The 20,092-nt window shown below is 35.7% G+C and overlaps 1 long non-coding RNA gene across 1 annotated transcript in view; it reads left to right on the top strand.

Annotated features, from left to right (window-relative positions):
• Positions 1–12,893, top strand: part of LOC141374762 (uncharacterized) — a 44,971-nt gene extending 32,078 nt beyond the window's left edge. The window contains exon 4 of the long non-coding RNA XR_012381891.1: positions 12,727–12,893. This is a non-coding gene — a long non-coding RNA (uncharacterized lncRNA). The remainder of the gene's footprint in view (positions 1–12,726) is intronic.
• The last annotated feature ends 7,199 nt before the right edge of the window (positions 12,894–20,092 follow it).

The following is a 20,092-nucleotide window of genomic DNA, read 5'->3' as shown; positions in this document are numbered from 1 at the left end:
CACTGTGTGTTATCTCTCATGGGTCTGAGGTTAACCAGGATTAGCTAGGCAGCTCTCCATCAAAGTTTTTCATGAGTCAATAGTCAGTGGATGGCTGGAGTCATTTCAAAGGATTCTTTACCCACACAGTGAGCTTGATAATGGGCTATCATCTGGGAGGTCAGCTGGGGCTGTCATGCACAACTCCCAGATGTAACCTCTCCATGTAGCTAAACATACCCACTGAGTTCCAAGGGTGAGCATGCCAAGAGAACTAGAGCAAAAGGGGTATGTCCTTTTATGACCAAGTCTTGTAAATCACATAGAATTATTTATACAAGAGTCATGAGGACACCCAGATTCAAGGGGATGGAACATAACCCCCCCACCTCTTGATGGAAAATATTTTAACCATCTCATTGTAAAAAGAGAATATGAGATTGGAGATCTTATTGTACCCATTTTAGAAAATAAATTGTTTCCCACGAATGGCAGATAGCTCTTCCAAATTGACCATATGCTTTTTTCTTGAAAAGTTGAAATTAAAACTCAGGCCTTAGTCACTTCTTACTTTGAGAAGAGATAAATAGGATCTCTTCTGCCCAAGAAGCACAAAGAGCTAACCAGAAGAACATGAAAGAATGAATCAAATACCCAGAGAAGAAGAGAGATGTGTCCGTGTGTACTTGGGCAAATGGAGAGATTAAAAACATTTCTAAACAATGTATTTGCTAGTTCTAGTTTTTCATGACTTTTAATTATTCTTCCTATTTTGAGTTTTGTGATATAGCTATATCGTTTCCTAAATCCATTTTGTAAAGAAAATTTGCTCTTACTTATCATCAAAATAGTTCATTAGACACATTATAATGTATTTCAATAATGCTTCATAAGTATTTTATGAGGAAATTCTTGTTATTTTTGAATTTGCAATCACATGAGATCTGGGCTTTCACCAGCATAGAAGAAAAAATACTTATTATCATTTATTATGAGCAAGAGGCTTTCTGCCCATGTAATTCTATATGATTCAAAGAACTACTACCTCCTATCTCCAGGGTACTTAAAGGACAAAGACGTCCCAAAAGTTAAAATGAGAGTTGAATGTTGCCACTCAGGCCCTATTATTAATGCAAACATTATACCTGTTTTCACAGATGTGTTGTTTTTATTTATGAACATGCTCATATTCCACCTCATTCTACAAAATATTTGAGGTGTAGTCTCATAGTTAATCACCAACTAAAGAAAAATACAAGTAGATATATGAGCTTCATCATCTGACCGCACACCAGCCATGTAGAGAGTTCAGTGTTAGGACCTATAAACATCACAGAGAAGCAAGACACATAGCACTGTACTGTGGTCAAAAGACCACGACGCATAGTTGTAGAGAAAGAGCACACAAATCTATATATATATATAATTATAAAAGAGACCATGTATGCATATTCATATCAAATAAGTGGCCCATTCGATATTTATTGAATTTAGAAAATGGAGCACTGAAAATTTAGCACTTCAAACAGATTTCGAGAATGATGGAAATCAAGTGATGTTTCAGGGGAAAGGTATTACTTGGTAGGGAGAAAGCCACATGGTTTTAAGTGGTCAAGATACAAACAACAGGGGAACACGGTGGTACCACCCTCTCATATAGCTTCAGTAGAAGTTAAAACTCTGTTCTAGCACTCATTGCTAGGCCTTGATGTTATCTAGGTTCTACTTAACACAGCAGTGTGGAGTTGGCACACAGATTCTTATCTCCCTGCCTTCCTTAGGAGGAGAAAACAATAGGAGCTAGGACTAGAGAGGACAAGTGTTGTTTTGTTTTATTGTTTTTTGTTTTAGGTCCATCAATTCATGTGTCAGATTAATCCAGTGAGCAAGGAAAATGATTACAGATTTTGAAGAATAATGAGAAAAAAAGTATGTAGTGCTCTCATGAAGTCATTGTACATATATGTACAATATATACATATGTACAATATGTACAAATATATACAAGAGGTAAAGGATCTTTAGAATAGAACACTGTCAGTAAGAATACAAGGCAATGGATTTAAAGTACTCTTATTCTGGCACCTGTGTGGCTCATTTGGTTAAGGATCAGACTCTTGATTTTGGCTCAGGTCATGATCTCAGGGTCGTGGGACTGAGTCCCATGTCTAGCCCACGGCCTGGCTCTGTGGTCAGTGGGGAGTCCACTTGAGATTTTCTCTCTCTCCCTCTCCCTTTGCCCCACCTAACCCCCCACCCAAATAAATAAATAAATATTTAAAAAACATAAAGTACTTTTACCAACAAACATGCAACTTTGGTCAACTGCATTAGCAATTAAAAACATACAGAAAAATGATCTCGTCGGAAAAAAAAATACTTTTTAAGGATTATTTTGTAAATCAGGTTGACAGCATTATTTTACAACATTTAATTTAATGGAATTACTAAAACTAACAGAAAATAATAGTAATGATGATGATCGTGATGTAATAGCCATAATAACAAGAGCAACCCCATAAGAAATATTTATTAACTTATGCCTACAATTTTGCAAGCTTCTTGCCAAGGAAATAAGCAGAAATGCTTATACAATGTACTTGGTACAGAACAACTGTAAACCTCATTCTGGCTTCTTAAATAAGCAGTTACAGTGGAAAGGGGCAAACCAACAGTATCATAAAACTTCTCCCCATCAATACAGAACCTAGTACTAAAGTCAAGGGGAAACTTTTGTGAATCCTCTTCATGCCTACATTGAACTTCATCAGGGACAGGAAGAGCCACCATGTTTTCTACCTTTTCGGGAAGAGCACTGAAGGGGGGGATTAGTAAGCTTTATCAGACTGGAGAAGCTAATCCTTCATACATGGCATTTAAAGAACCTCAGGGATATTGTAGAGCCCAGATTCCACAGAACAACCGCATTCTTCTTTAGTGAATCTATCTACTCACTCCATGCCACTCCTCAACTTTATCCTCAAGTTGCAGTAAAGGGGACAAAAAATAATACCCAGTTCTTTAAGTATGGTTTTGGCAGCAGGTATATGGATGTTAGTCATTTCAAAGAAGATGGAAAAATTTTAGATAGTAACCCACACAAATCCATTATACTAAATAAACAAATGAAGATTGTGATAGATAGGCAAATAAATATATAAGTAAATAAAATTATGGTCTGCCCGAAGTTTTTTAACATTGCTTACTACCTCCTTTGCATGAACAAGACAAAAATAAATGCCATAATGTCGCAGTCACTTTTAATTGTTTACCTATGAAACTACCCCGCTATTTCTGCATCCTTGCAGAAAAGCCCAATTTCATTCATCACTGCCAACTGCCCAGGCCTAGAAAGTGAATCATGATTGCTTTAGTTCCTTTTCAAAAATATTTTTAGTTTACTATTGTAGCTAGAAAGTGACCATGGGATGGTATTTTGGTCAATGAGGTGCAAGGAGCTTCACAGGAAGACTTTCTTCCCCATGAGTAATATAATAGACATTTGCCTTTCTGATCCCTTTTTTTAGACTATAAGCTCTTTTGAGTATATGATGCCTGGCATTCTTCAATCGATCTTTCAACTATGACGAAAAAGCCAGTTGATACATAGGAAGCCAATCCAGAGCCCCTGATATTAGTATCTTCCATGAAGGACCTAGATGTCCCTACCTGAAGTCTACCTATTATACAAATATTACAGGTCTTTTAAGTGTAGTCAGGTTTCAATGGCTTTATTCTAACATATTCACGTAGAAATTAGAAAACATAATACAACCAAAGGCAGACAGAAAGAAAAGAATAATAGTAGGGAAACAGGAAGGAAAAGAGGGAGAGATGGAAGGTTGTATGCAAAAGACAAGGAAGCCAGTTGGAAGAAAATGTTACCCTAGGAAAAGAAGTAAATATCCCCAGAAAAATTTAGCCCTCCAGAAAAGACATGAATACAATTGTAAGATAGATAAAACAAGTATGTATGAAGAATAAAAATTCAATATGCAAACTTTCCTCATTTTGTACAACTTCTTGTTGCCTAAACAATTGCTAGACTTTGAATTCAATGTAGGCTGGGGGTTAAAATGGAAATAACAGAGAGAAGAGTAGGGTTATACCCAAAAGCTATTTGTTCATCCATAGCATCTAAAATCTTGCAAACAGAATTCGAGTGTGCTCAACCAAGGAGGATTGAATTGAATTTTGGATCAGACAGAATATATTTACACAAGTGTCCTAACAAGATGATCTGCATGCAACATTCTAACTCTAGTAGACAGCTGCAGTTTTACTTGCTGGCCTAGCTAATGCAAACCTAGTTCTAATTCTGTACTATAAATACTGTAGGACAGACATCTGTTCATATAATGTAGAAGAAGCTATTTAAATAATGTGGGAGGTGGAAAAGTTTGGGATCCATCATGTGCTTATCCTCCCTCTAAAAATGACCAAAAAAAAAGAAAGAAAGAAAGAAAAGAAAAGAAGAGGAAAGAAAAGGAAAGGAAAGGAAAGGAAAGGAAAAGGAAAAAGAAAAGAAAGAGAAGACTTATCTTTCATTCTGACTTGGAGGCACAACTGGTGTGCCAGAATCTTAAAGAGTTCCATGCCGTTTTACTATGCTGCAGATGCTGGTGGGAAGATCTACAATTAGAATAGGCTCCTCATTCTCAATTAGCTGGAAGGGGCTCAGAACTGCCAAGCAGAGATAGCTACAATTTTATATCATAAAGTGGAAATGGGTGCTCATCACAGTCAGCAAAAGAATCAGATTACTGAGATTGGTTTACCCAAAAAAACTCACAGTTTAGTTTGTTGAATAAGTTATTTCAAAAGATAAAATCAATAGACAAAAAAGAGTATCTGGCCAACATGTAAACTGCCATACTAGAAAGTTGGGTCCTTCATTCATCTGTCACACCCAGAACACCTGACTGAGGTGAGGCTTTATTCCCTTAAGAGGGGGCCCTGCATATCACATGTGCATCATGTGAATCTTCCTTCTAGCCTTTACTGATGGAACAGGCAGACTAAGTGTTCCTGTTCTGGAGAAAGAGTGAAATCCGTACCTATAGAGAACTACTGGGTAGTGGCTCTAATTTTATATTAAGGCCAAAGAACACAGAATACTAGTATAGACAGCTGGTCAATGGGGGAAGTTATAAGGGAACGATTAAGGAAGTTCTCAAGTCCACCCTTCTTGGACTTTGGAATTGAAAATTCAGCATTTTCTGAATAAATGCTATCTGAGTTAGGTTTTATTTTTAGAATTTGTTTTGAATTATAATGTACATACAAGAACATATACATATTATGCATATCTAATTTGATAAATTTTAACAACCGGGACATCATGAAAAAAACACACACACACACATTGTGATAGCCTCAGGAGCTCCCTTAGTATTTCCTTTGGATTACTTCCTTTCCCTGTCATTCTACTTTCCTCACTTAGAACAGCATCAGTGAGTTTTGCCTAGTTTTGTACTTTTCAGAAATGGAAACATACAATATGTATTCTTTTGAGTTTGCCTTCCTAGAACAAACAATCCCAACATTTGTTACGGAGTCTGTCTTCTTGCACTGAATATTGTGTTTGTGAGGCTCACCCAGACGGTTGTATGTATTGTAAACTGTTCAGTCTCGTTGCAGTATAGTACTCCCTGGTAAGAATATGCTACTCATCCATTTTACAATAGATGGGCATTGGAGTAGTTTCCAGATTGGGGCTATTATAAATAGTCTTGCAATGAACATTCTTGTGTTTTTCTTTTGGAGACATTTCTAGGAGTTGAACTGCTGGATCATGAGTCATAAATATCTTCTGTTTTAGTAGACAGGGCCAAATTGTTTAAAACTGGTTGCACTAATTTAAACTTCCATTAGTCATTATGAAAAGTCTGACTGCTCCAGATGCTCTGCTACTGTATTATGTTTCACAGCAAAACTTTTCATTTTAGTCATCCTTGTGTGGTTGTATTGGGATACCAATTTATTTTAATTTGTGTTTCCGTGGTAATTAATGAAATTGAGAGTCTTTTCATACGTTTATCATTAATTTAACTCTTTTACAAAGTGCTTTTTCAAATCTTTTAAATCAATTTTTAAAAACTAGGTTTTCTTTTCATGTATCTTGTGAATGCACACAAGACTACCCCTTATGATAAAAGTGCCCTTACTAATCAGCAGGATAGGCTAATCTAATCTTTGGATATTTGTCAGCCTCCTTCTCCACCCAGCTCAGGGCTTACTCAAATAGCTCAAGAATAAGTAGCCAGTTATAAGTAGCCAGACCACAGTCTCAGCAACACGGACTCTCTCTCACCAAGGCTGACTTTGCCTCAAGTCTAATTTGCTACCAAAAAATGACTACTACAGGACATGTGTAAGGCTGTCTAAAATATTGTACTTTTACATGGTTGTGTGTGTGTCACTCATTTCATCACAGAAGGCTTGCTGCCACCCTGGGCTCTATTTAGGGAAATGACAGAATTTCCCTCTTTCGTTACCACCAATAACTGTATCTCGTTATAACTCCTCCATTTGTTTTCTCTTTTCTCTATAACCCTATGGAATCTTTTATTTTAAGGGAATGGAACACTGACAGTGGTGGAAAACTTACCTTCCCTCCTATGTTTCTCCAAAACCTCTCTCTTACCTAGAGCTCCCTGAGACTTCAGGGCTGTAAAACCCAGAAAAATTCCTGTATTTTCTTTCTGCCAAATCTCATTCATGACTTGAAGTAGCAGTCATAGAACTGACAAATTCTTGATCGAAGGAAAGGAATAATGTTATAAATATCAGGAAAAATGATATTATTTCAAATACCTTCATAATGTATTCTGCCTAAGCCTCTCAGTGTTTTTCTTTTTTAGATTTTAACTGAGTGAGCTTGAAATCTTATTTAACTTCTCTAAGCCTTATTTCCCTCATCTGGTGGAGAGAGGGCCCACAATAGCAATATCTCAGACTCACTGTGATTATTAAACGGCATGCCCACAAGTGACTCAGCATGGCATCTAGTTCCTTTTAAATATTGTTCAGTAAAGATTAGCTATGTATAAGCCATGTGTTGTTATTCAACTAATTATAAGAGACAGCTAACAAGGGAGAAAGTCTCTGAACTTTCCCTGCAGTGTTACTCAAACTCTAACTGCTACGTTTGTGATACTTGGAGCAGTGCTAGGGACATGTCACCAATAATTTCAGAAAATATCCTAACAATAACTCAAGTTCTGAAAGACCTTCAAACATGGGGCTGTGGAAGTCAGCTATGAAACCTAAGGAATTAGCTAAATTGACAGCATTCCCAAGGAGAAAGAGCCAGGTTAATGCCTGCTGCCAGGAATCTTTGCTCCTACATTTCAAAACTCAGTGGAGGTCACAGATGAGACGGCCTCCCAGGGCCTCCTATAGCTTCCTAATATTGCAAGTTCCCCTGCTGTCCTGTCATGTCACATGCTAGCGATAAAAGCTTTCCCCTGTGCTCTTTCTCAGCAAAGCTCCATGGTCTTTGAATTTCAGATGTAAAAGGAGACAAGTGCAACAGTGCATTACAGTGGCTTGAGGACCCAAACTGTTTTTGAAATCCTGTTTAGATGGGCGCCTGGATGGCTCAGTTGGTTAAGCGACTGCCTTTGACTCAGGTCATGATCCTGGAGTCCTGGGATCGAGTCCCACATAGGGCTTCATGCTCAACAGGGAGTCTGCTTCTCCCTCTGACCCTCTTCCCTCTTGTGCTTTCTATCTCTCATTCTCTCTCTCTCAAATAAATAAATAAAATCTTTAAAAAAAAAAAGAAATCCTGTTTAGAGTTCACAAATTGTAAACTCTGAGTGCAAAGGAGGGCCAAGATTTCAAGTGTCTCTTTTGTTGTTATTGCTTACAACTCATTTGAAAGCTGCATGGTATGGGCGTGTGTGCACATGAGGACATGTGTGTGGGTGACTCTCATTTGTGATATGTATTCATGTACCTGCTATGGCTGTTGAACATCTAAGATGGAGAATTAAACAACTTCTGGAATTAGGAAGCCCCTAAAGAACATCTATTCAAACTCCGTACTGAAGAGCAGGACTGGATAACAGTGCTGCAAAATTCAAAATAAGGATTCAAACCTCATATAAATGTGTTCTCACTTGCATATCTAGGCAGAAAATCAGTAGTTGTTGTAGGGGCATTTCCTTTTTTCTGCATCTTGCTTGCTCTCATTCACCACAACATCACCCCCAACACACACACACACACACACACACACACACACACAGGCACATGCACCCCAGATGAACCTCGTTTCCCATATAAGCCTCAATAGTTTTGCTTTGGAAGTTTATTTTTCTAAATGTTCTTGTTTCTGAATTGAATGTTTTTCTTCCACCTAACTGTGTCTCTAAATCATTTACTTACACTAATTGAGAACCTACAATATGCCAATATGCCAGGCATTGGACTGAGCTTTCAGTATATGTTGTAGAATAAATTATAGTTAAAGAGGTGACCCCATTCTGTTAGAAGAAAACACTCTCTTCTCAGAAATTCCATAGAACATAAACTGAGCATTCCATATAGCCTACATTGTCTTCTGTGTTGCAGCATTCCCAAAGAGAAAGGAGTGCTTTTGACTTTATTTTAAACCTTCCTAATTACATGTCACTCTATGTGGAACAATGTAAATATTTCAAAAATATTTTAAAAGAATAAATGAATAATAGAATGAATATAGCAAATGCATATCCTAGGAATCAATCTATTTTCCTAGGGAGCCATCTGCATTTAAACAGATACACACATATCAAGACAGCACCTTAATGTCCAAGGTAATGATGCAATCTTAAAAATTCCTGTTATGTTCATTCACTTTTAATATAATAAAGTATTTACAGTGTTCCTACTACTTGCATGGCTACATAGTAGACAACTGAGATACAAAGACGGCTTATAAAGACATATTTTTTTGTTAATCTGTTAGCCAAAATCAATATGCAAACAAATAAATTCCAATACTTGGTAAAAAATGAAGAAATAGCAATTCAGAAGATTGGTTAATCCTATTCAACAGGGAAACTATTTTCGAAGGAGATGTCTTTGTTGGGTGTGTGTTCTTCTGTATAAAGATTCAGAGTCAGGAAGAGAGCCTGGCATGATAAAGAACTAAGATATGTGTTATTGAAATAGAATTGAAGGGAGGGGGATGCTGTTTGTTGTTGTTCTAGGAGATGCGGTCAAAGAAGTAAGCAGGGGACATGATTTGGAAAGTCTTGTATTCATGCTAGAAAATTTTATATTCTAAGTTATGGGGAATTATAATAGGATGTCCAACTGTCTACTGACATGGCTTACAATGTAGTGATGGAAAGAATAGGCTCAGAATCCACAATGCCAGGATTTGGAACCCAGCTAGCAGTTAACAAGCTGTGAGACTTTGGTTAATTTATGGAAATTTTCTGTGCATCAGTTTTCATATTCATAAATGGTGATAAAAATATAACCTATATAAATATATATATATAAAACCTTTATCTAGAGTTGTGAGGATTTAATTAGGTAATAAATGCAAATCAATTAGAGCAGTGCCTGTCTAAGAAGTGTTACCTCTTACTCTTACTGGTTTTCTTGATATACCAAAGTTCTGGCAATATCATGAATGTGAGAAGATCAAGGTTAGAGTCAGCAAGTCAATGAAATAGAAGAATCCTATGATGAGGACTTCACACAACGTCTTATACATACTTAAGAGCAACGAATTCTGAAATGACTGTGCAAATTGTAAGGATTTTTATGAAGCAGATATGAGGACAGAAGCTGATGAGAATCTCCCATATTATATAACCTTTGCATGTTTCAGTTGGATGTTGACTAAGACCTTCTTTTGGAAAGCTGTGATCACTCAAATTCTCAAAAAACTGCTAGTGTTGGCTTTCTGTGTGCTCTGCCAAAGAAAACCGCTATGCTTTCTAACTGCTGAGTACTTACTTAGGGTGCCAAGATTTGCCCTGTATTAGAAAGTAGAGTAGGCAGAGTCATGGTTCTCCAAAGAAGTTCACACCCTAATCTCCAGAAGTGATGAATCTGTTCTGGTATATAAAGCAAAGGGGAATTAAGGCTGCAGATGGAATTAAGGGTGCTAATCAGCTGATGTAAAGATAGAGAGATGATCCTGAATTATCCACATGGGCCAGTGCAATCAGAGAGTACTCAAAGTATAGGAGTCAGAGTCAATGGGAGATGTGAGCACAGAAGAAAGATACTGAGAGATGTGATGGTACTGGCTTTGAAGATGGAAGAAGTGGGCCTTTAGAAACTTGGAAAGGCCAGGAAATGGAATCTCACATAAAGCTTCCAAGCGAGACCATAGCTTCACAAACATCTTAATTTTAGCCCCTTAAAATCCATGTTGGCCTTCTGGCCTACAGAACAATAAAATAATAATCTGTGTTGTTTAAGCCTCTAATTCCGTGACGATTTGTTACAGCAAACTGAATACCAATAAAAAGCTACTGTATATATATATATTTAATATAACATATTATATAATATAATCATAATATGTAAACTATTATATGTAACTGTATATTAATATACAGTCATATATAATACATAGCATTAATATAGTATATATTATATATTATAGGCATACTATTATAATTATATATGTACTCATAATAATATGTAGTATTAATATAGTATATATTAAATATTATAAATATACTATAATTATCATATGTATACTAATGTGTATTATTAAATAAGTATATAATAAAGAATCATATGTATATCCCCAAAATGGTTTTCTTTTATCTCTTTTTAAAAAATGCTTCACTGGGACGCCTGGGTGGCTCAGTTGGTTGAGCGACTGCCTTCGGCTCAGGTCATGATCCTGGAGTCCTGGGATCGAGTCCCGCGTCGGGCTCCCTGCTCAGCGGGGAGTCTGCTTCTCCCTCGGACCCTCCCCCCTCTCAGGCTCGCTCTATCTCACTCTCTCTCTCAGATAAATAAATAAAATCTTTAAAAATAAATAAATTAAATAAATAAATAAATAAATAATGCTTCACTGAAAGAGGGGGCGCCTGGGTGGCTCAGTTGGTTAAGCACCTGCATTTGGCTCAGGGCATGATCCCAGGGTCCTGCGATGGAGCCCCACATCTGGCTTCTCCCTCTCCCTCTCCTTGTTCTCTCTTTCTCTCTCTCTCTCTCTTTCAGATAAATAAAGTCTAAAAAGATGGTTTGAAAAATGTTTCACTGAAAGATATCTTCATGTCTAGTTTGGAAGAAATAAATTAATTAACAATTAGTTCTCAAAAATTATCTAGTGATGTAGATGATACTCATTTTACAGATTGAAAAATGAAGGCATTGTGAATTTAAGTAATTGTCCTAGGTCATAGAGTTAATATATGTGGAAACAAGGAATCAAACTGGGTGAACTCACTTGAGAGCACATACTGTGGTTTTTGTTTTTTTTAATGTAAAAGACGATGGAAAGTTTTTATAATTAACAAATAAAATGGTAATATATTTTAATTCTAGAACATGATTTGACATACATATACAGTGTGAAAGTTCTCCTAGAGTCAAGTTAGTTAACACATCCATCATCCCATCTGGTCACTTTCTTTTTTTGGCAGGGTGGGGAGGTGAAAATGCTTAAAATCTATGCTCCTAGCAAACTGCAATTACACATTACAGTATTACCAGCTGTAGTCACTATAGTATAAATTAGTTCCTCAGAAATTATTCGTTTTTTAACTGAAAATTGGTATCCTTTACCACACTCTCACCATTTCCCCCATAGGCAACCACTCTTCTTGTCTGTTTCTGTGAGTTTCATTTTTTTTTTTAAGATTCCACATATAAGTGACACCATGCAGCATCTATACCTCTGTCTGGTTTACTTCAGTTAGCATGATACCCTCCAGTTTCACCCATGTTGTCACAAATGGCAGGGTTTTCTCCTTTTTTAAGACTGAATAATATTCCAGTGTGTATTGTACATGTTTGTGCATATCACATTTTCTTTATTTATTCATCCACTGGCAGACACACAGAATGTCTCCATATCTTCCATACCTATTGTGAGTAACAATGGCATAAACATGAGGAGTGCAGATAGTCTCTTTGAGATTGTGATTTTGTTTCCTTTGGACATATACTCAAAAGTAGGAATGCTGGATTATGTGGGAGTCCTATTTTTAATCTTTTGAGAAATCTTCGTCCTCTTTTCACAACAGCTGTACCAATTTACATTCCCAACAGTGCACAGGGGTTTCCTTTTCTCTACATCCTTGCCAAAACTTGTTATCTCTTTTCTTCATGGCAGCCATTCTAATAGCCATTCTAATAGGTATGAGATGATATCTCACTGTGGTTTGGATTTTCATTTTCCTGATGATTAGCAATGTTGAGCATCTTTTCATACACCTATTGGCCATTTGTGTGTTTGGGGAAAAGTCTATTTAAGTCTTTGCCTGTTTTTTGTTTTTTGGGTTATTTTTGTTTATCTCACTATTGCTTTAATAAAGTCCTAAAAGATAGGCCATGACAGCATAAAACTGAGATTTAGATAACATTACAACTGGATTATTTCTGAATAGTAAAAGGCCATAAAGTTAGCAGACTTTAAATAAACATATAATTAAATTTTATAATAGGATAATGCAAGTATAAATATTTTGCATATCTTCATTTCAATATATTATTATGAACCAACAGTGCATTTAGTTGATTATTAAGTTACTAATTATATTGTTTCTTTTTTTTCAGGTATAGAATCTAGTGATTCATCACTTACTTACAACACCCAATGCTCATCACAAGTGCCCTCCTTAATACCCATCACCATTTAACCCGTCCCCCTGCCCACTTCCTGTCCAATAACACTCAGTTTGTTCTATATAGCTGAGAGTCTGTTTTCTGGTTTGCCTCTCTTTTTCCCCACCATGTTCATGTTGTGTTTCTTAAATTCCATATATGAGTAAAATCATATGGCATTTGTCTTTCTTTGACTTATTTCACTTAGCATTATACTCTCTAGCTCCATCCATGTTTTTGCAAATGGCAAGATTTCATTCTTTTTTATGGCTCAGTAATATCCCATTGTGTGTGTGTGGGGGTGGGTGGGTGTGGTGTGTGTGTGTGTGTGTGTATATATATATGTATATATATACCACATCTTTATCCATTCACTTATTGATGGACATTTGGGCTACTTCCATAATTTGGCTATTGTAAATAAAGCTGCTATAAACACAGCAGTGCATGTATCCTTTTGAATTAAGTGTTTTTGTATTCTTTGGGTAAATAACCAATACTGTGATTACTGGATCATAGGGTACTTCTATTTTTAACTTTTTGAGGAACCTCCATACTGTTTTCCACAGTGGCTGCACCAGTTTGCATTCCCACCAACAGTGCAGGAGGGTTCCCTTTTTCCACATCCTTGCCAACACCTGTTGTTTTCGTGTTGTTAATTTTAGCCATTCTGACAGGTATGAAGTGATATCTCTTTGTAGCTTTGATTTGTATTTTCCTGATGATCAATAATGTTGAAGGTCTTTGCCTGTTTTTTAATTGGGTTATCTATTTGTTTGCTAGTGAGTTGAGTTCCTTGTATATTTTGGATATCAGATGTGTAGTTTGCAAATGTTTTCTCTCATTGCATAGATTGCCTCTTCATTTTGTTAACAGTTTATTTTTCTATGCAGGGGCATTTTAGTTTAATGTAGTCTCACTTGTTCATTTTGCTTTCATTGTCTTTCCTTTTGGATCAAATCCAAAAATGTCATTACCAGGACTGATGCCAAGAAGTTTACCTTCTATGTTTTCTTCTAGTTTTATGGTTTCAGGTCTTATGTTCAAGTCTTTAATCCATTTTGAGTTAATTTCTGTATATGATAATGGGTCCAACTTCATTCTTCTGCATGTGGATACCCAGTTTTCCCAAAACCATTTATTAAAGTGACTATCCTTGGGCACGTACTGAATGGAGCACTGGGTGTTATATGCAAACAATGAATCATGGAACACTACATCGAAAACTAATGATGTAATGTATGATGACTAACATAATATAATAAAATAAAATTTAAAAAAAAGTGACTATCCTTTCCTCATGGTGTATTAAGGATTTGATTCTCATTCTCACCACTTCAATTCAACATAGTACTGGAAGTCCAAGCTAGAACAATTAAGTAAGAAAAAAAATAAAAGGCATCCAAATCTGAAAAGAAGAATAAAACTGTGTGTTTGCAGATGACATATTATCTACAGAAACCCCTAAAGACTCCACCAAAAAAGACTATTAAAACTAATAAATTCAAACAAAGTTGTAGGATACAAAATCAATATTAAAAAGTAAGTTTTGTTTCTATACACTAATGCTGAACTATCAGAAAGAGAAATTAAGAAAATAATCACAATAGGATAGAAAACAATACTTAGGAATAAATTAACCAAGGAGGTGAAAGATCTGTACACTTAAAAGACAATGATAAAAGATATTGAAGGTATCACAAATAAATGGAAATATATTCCTTGTTCTCAGGTCAGAAGAATTAATACTGTTAAAATGTACATACTACCAAGGTGGTCAATGGATTCAGTACAATCCCCATCAAAAATCCAACGGTACTTTCCACAGAAAGAGTGAAAGCAATTCTAAAATACATGTGGAACTACACATGACAATAGCCAAAGCAATCATGACAAAGCTGGAATAAGCATCAAACTTCCTGACTTCAATCTATATTATAAAACTATAATAATCACAGCAGTATGGCATTAGCATCAAAACAGACACAGATCAATGGAACAGAAGTAAGCCCATACACATATGGTCAATTAATGTTCAACAAAGTCACCAAGAATACACCAACTGAGAGCACATGCTCTTAATGACCGATGATCCTGCTTCTCACTATATTCCAGTGGTTGAGTCCATGGCATGTGAAGCCTAAGTGGCTTTCAGAGTAATTCTGACATTCACTTCTAATTGTGAGGCATTGCTTTAATTGCAAAACTCCATTTGCTGCTTCGTGGGCAGACTTATACCCACAGTATCAGCTTTTTCCCCCCGATACACAAAAGGGATGGAAAATTGAATAAAAATCCCAGTTACATTAAAGGGCTTTCCTGCTTGAAATGAAAAATTAAATGAGATACTGCCATATTACTTCCTGCACAGTACAATGAAACGATTTTTATGAAACAGTAGTTTGTATCTCACTTTTTAATCCTGAGCAGTAATACTGTGTAGAATAGTGAGTCAAATCTGACACTTTAGCTTCAACATCTAAATGTGCTAAACCTCATACATGTACAGCATGAAAACACTCTAAACACTTTGGGGCAACTGTCCAATGCAGTTTTAAAGTACCTTTTCATATTATTTTTATAACATTGTTGTCAAAAAGACCTCTAAGGTGAGGAATGATGTTATTTTTCCCTATTTGATCCAGAAAAAACTTGAGTATCAGAAAGTGGTAAGACAAGTAAGGCGACTATTGGTTCAAAAATACGTGACTTCTAATACTATATGATTTCACTGATATGTGGAATTTAACAAACAAAACAGATGAACGAAGGGGGAGGGAGGAAATAGAGAGGGAGGTAAACCATAAGAGACTTAACTATAGAGAACAAAATGAGGGTTGGATCGAGGAGAGGTGGATGGTGGGATGGACTAAATGGGTGATGGGTATTAAGGAGGGCACTTGTGACCAGCACTGAGTGTTGGATGTTAAGTGATGAGCCACTCAATTCTACTCCTGAAACCAATACTACACTGTATGTTAACTAACTAGAATTTAAATAAAAACTCAAAACAAACAAAAACTTTATCATTATTGGGGGAAAAAATACATGTCCTATGGATTCCTATCTTGTCATCTGCCTTTGCCTAAAAATGATTATTCTCAGATTTGTAAAATTCACAGTCACAGTATTCAGCTCAGCAAATCATTTCTCTTGCACATGCATTATGAATAAAAAGTATTTCATAAATCAAGAGGCTCTAATCAGGAAGATGTTATGTAAACAAGCATCCGATAGTCGTCAACCAAGATTTACCAAACCCTATATAAGGAAAACGGGCCTCGGGCCCAGCAAAAGTAAATGCATCCTGGTGAAACCAGTCACCTGAACACACTGGGACTAAGAAGGTATGAACAGCTGCTTACCGTGAGTGCAGAGAAATCAGAGGAGTAGAGCAGGTGCTGCAGCAGCAAGTCCTTGCTGCCTGTGAAGAAAGAGAAACGTGCAAATGGAAAATGATGACTTGATTAAAATGTTCTCCCATGCCTCTATTATGACATGAATGGACAATCTTTTTCTTGAGCTTCATTTTCTTCATATTTAAATAATTCTCTGGTGTTCTGAATTCACTCTTCAGACAATAAGTAAAGCCGAGTTCACTCCTCAGACAATAAGTAAAACATGTTCTCTGAAGGAGGACTCTAATCCCACTTGGAGAACCCACGCTGACTTGGACTTTCCAGTCCGGCACACAAGGATTTGGTATTTAAGACTAATATGTTTTCCTTCTGGGACTTCTCCCCGTGACCTGATAATGGAAAATGCCCTACAAAAGGGTGTCCTAAGAGTCAATATCATTATACTTAAAAATCACCTGAAAGCTTTTCCACTCCTCCACCTGGCCTGCATTTGCTTGGCGTCTCTGCCAGACCCAGGCGGGGGTGGCCGCCCGCAGACTCTCTCGTCCTCAAGAAATGATTCCTGTTCTCATGTGGGTGATCTTTGTTTATCTCCACAGAGGTGATTAGTCCGGGGAACAAATAAAAGCACTCAGAATTAAAAAAAAAAAAAAAAAATCTTTGTGTCAATTATTCAATTGACATTCAATCCAAAAGCGAGGCCTATTAATTCTGCCTCCTAAATTGTAATTCCAAATATATCCAGATATCCTCCATATTTGCTGTTATTTTCCTCGTCTAGGTCATCATTATCCCTCGCCTGTCAACACACTCCTACTATATGGTTGTACCCATTTTCACTATTTATCCTTTTAATCTAACTCTACATAATTTTTAGAGTAATCTTTTTTTAAAAGTTATATTGCAAACTTCAGTGTCTTTCCACTGTACATCAAACACATTTCAAAGTTACCTTGGCCAACATGTAAAATGACCATATAAACTTTTTCCAAATTAGGGTACCTTTGAGACTAATAAAGGACACTATTAATAATTACACCAGAAAAACAGACATAAAGCAGATATAAATACTCTTCATGACAATCTGGGTCATAGGATCACTCTACCTGTAAGAGTCTGCATCACCTGATCTATACCTAGATCTTAAAACCTTTATCTTGTTCCCCTCCTCTTATCCTGCTCCCACTGTGGTGGGTATTTTTCAGTTTTTCAAACAGAAAAAAAAAAAAAAGGTCTCAAGTTATTTTCTCTCCCTGGCATTTTTTCTCTCTTTTCTCACATGCTTTAAAAGTGACCTCTTCATAGTTTTCTTTCCTGAACAGCCCATCTGATAGACATCTTTCCACTCAAAATAATGATCTTAGATACTTGTATGCATCTTTTATAGAATGATGCTTAATTAATTAATGTTAATTTTTCTCTCCTCTAATATAATGTATTATAACCAATTGAAGAAAGGGACTATATCTTGTATCCCTGCACCTAAACAGTATGTCTGACACATCCTGGACCCTCAGCAAACATCAAATAATGAATGAGGACTACAAAGTGTTGATTGGATCCCTGGGGAAGATATGGCTAACACAGCAAGGGTGATTATGAAATATTGTTCCTCTATGCTGGAATTTTAAAGGTGAATCAGGCCTTACCCTAATAACACAGAAGCAAATCAAGCACAGAAAATGGAGTGGTATGGTTCACCTAGCCATACTGTAACTTCCCATATGGATGACTCCTGATCTTTAATTAATAACCACAATGAGACTAAAGATATTTTAATAAAGATAATATTTTATGGAGTAAAGAAGAGTAAGAATTGTAAATTTCGTCTTCAAATTAAGATGGAATCATAATAGTAATAGAATATCTCATATTTCTCATCAAATTATAATTGTACCACCACCACAACCCTACACAGCTATCAACTCATATCTATATAATTGCAATTAACTATTGTTTTATTTTCCCTCTAAATCCACTCTTTGTATCACTTACAAATTATTCTTGAATATGGGACATCATTCGCCAATCCTCTAGAATTAATTAGTTGTGTCTTATGGTGTATCATATTCTTGAGCCATATCTGTATTATAACATTTACCACATCATCTCCCTATTTATGTAATTATATGATTTCTTCCAGACAAGAGTGAGTACTCAAAATAACAGGGATTCAGTCTTATTTTTGTTCCTCTAAGACCAAGCACAGGGTCTAGTAAGTGGTGGGTTCTTCAAAGATGTTGATTGAAAGAATAAGTTTCCTTTTTTTTATTCTTCATTTTCCTCATTAGGATATTTCAAATCTCCTCATTACCAAAAGACAGCTACCTAAAGAATTCAGCTTGATATTCAAAACCCTTAGCAATACGGCCCCACCCTAAATAGCCACGCAATACAAGTAACCCCTCTATTGCAAAGCAAAAGTCATATAGTTCCCAATTACAGGACAATAAGTACCACCAAGGGACTATAAGTTTCCTGATGGACTTTGCCTTGTTACCTCTACTTTTGGAATTTACAAATTTGAGAACATGCGTATGTGTAATTTAATCCTTTAAAGATAACTGATTAAAGAGAAAATAGTGTTCTGAGGAATAAGATGATTGCATGTTGCTATAATATAAGGCAATGTGTAGGATGTGATTGAAATAGTCAAATCTTATGAATTCAAGATCAAAGCCAATGCTCTGTGACTTTGAGTTTAGTCATTATCCATAGCAAAGCTTTTGATGTTTTCTTTCTTACCTTTTTTTTTTTTTTGAGATTGTCGAGTAATTATAGGTTAGGAGATAAAAGATTAGAAATCTGGTGTAAATGAGGCTTGCTTCTTTTATTTTAAAGGTATTATCAGAGCAAATGCAAACAAATCATTTTTTACAAGATTGAGACAACAGGAAAATAGAAAAAAAAGTAATTTTGTTGGTGGTGGGGATATTTCATTTTCTTTTATATTTTTGTATGTTTATCTTTCAAAACCAGAAACATCAATAATGTAATCTTCAGCAGCTTTTTTACTCTAGACAAATTAATGAGAATAAAGAACAGTAAACATATTTTTCTTTTCAAACACCATTAAATTATTCAATGTTTCCATGAAATTTTCTTAAAAATATATCAAAGTCTAGCCAAAAAAATCATTTCCTACCCCTCCTAAAAGTGCTTTGACTTTCTAATAAGTATCTGTAAAATACATACTTAAACACTGTATCAGGCTAAACAAAATTTTATATGATTGGTGTCACCTTAATTTATTTAAATATATGTAGGAACATTTCATATAGACATCATTTATTACTGATTTAAAGAGATGATTATGATCTAGGAGGAGGATCAGACCCTTGAAAAAATAAACTAACCATTTAATTATTAGTTTTGGAAATCTGACTGAATTCATTTCTTATCACTTATATGCAACCCCCCCCCTTTCCCCAAGTATTTATTTACTTAAAGCAGGAGAATAGCTTGTTCTTTATCAGGTAAGTGTCTTCTCACCACTATGAGCACTTTCTACAACCAAATTTGTCTACTTAACATCTTTCAGATATATATGCCCAGTTCTACCTTATAAATGATAATAAAATGACTTTACTAGGTAAATCTTCTTGAAGGTTATTATTTCCAGGTCCTATGCAAACTACTTTGGTGTGTTTATCTCATTTAATTCTCTCAACATTCATAATTGGGTAGGCATGACTCTAATAAGCTAAATAGCCTACTCATGGTTACATACATACATACATACATACATACATACATACATACATACATAAAAGAGAAGGGGAAAAAAGATAGAGGAATTGTTTGAAGCTAGTAGAGGATAGGTATTTATTCTATGAAGAAAGGAAGAAAAAAAGAAAAAGAAAGAAAGAAAGAAAGAAAGAAAGAAAGAAAGAAAGAAAGAAAGAAAGAAAGAAAGAAAGAAAGAAAGAAAGAACAAGGAAAAAAGAAAGAAAGAATAC

The sequence above is a fragment of the Callorhinus ursinus genome, unplaced genomic scaffold, assembly GCF_003265705.2.
Source record: "Callorhinus ursinus isolate GAN/ISIS: 27379988/994484 unplaced genomic scaffold, GSC_fseal_2.0 scaffold21, whole genome shotgun sequence".
Taxonomy (NCBI): Eukaryota; Metazoa; Chordata; class Mammalia; order Carnivora; family Otariidae; genus Callorhinus; species Callorhinus ursinus.
The sequence above is the reverse complement of the archived record's forward strand: the minus strand, read 5'-3'. Positions and strand labels throughout refer to the sequence as shown.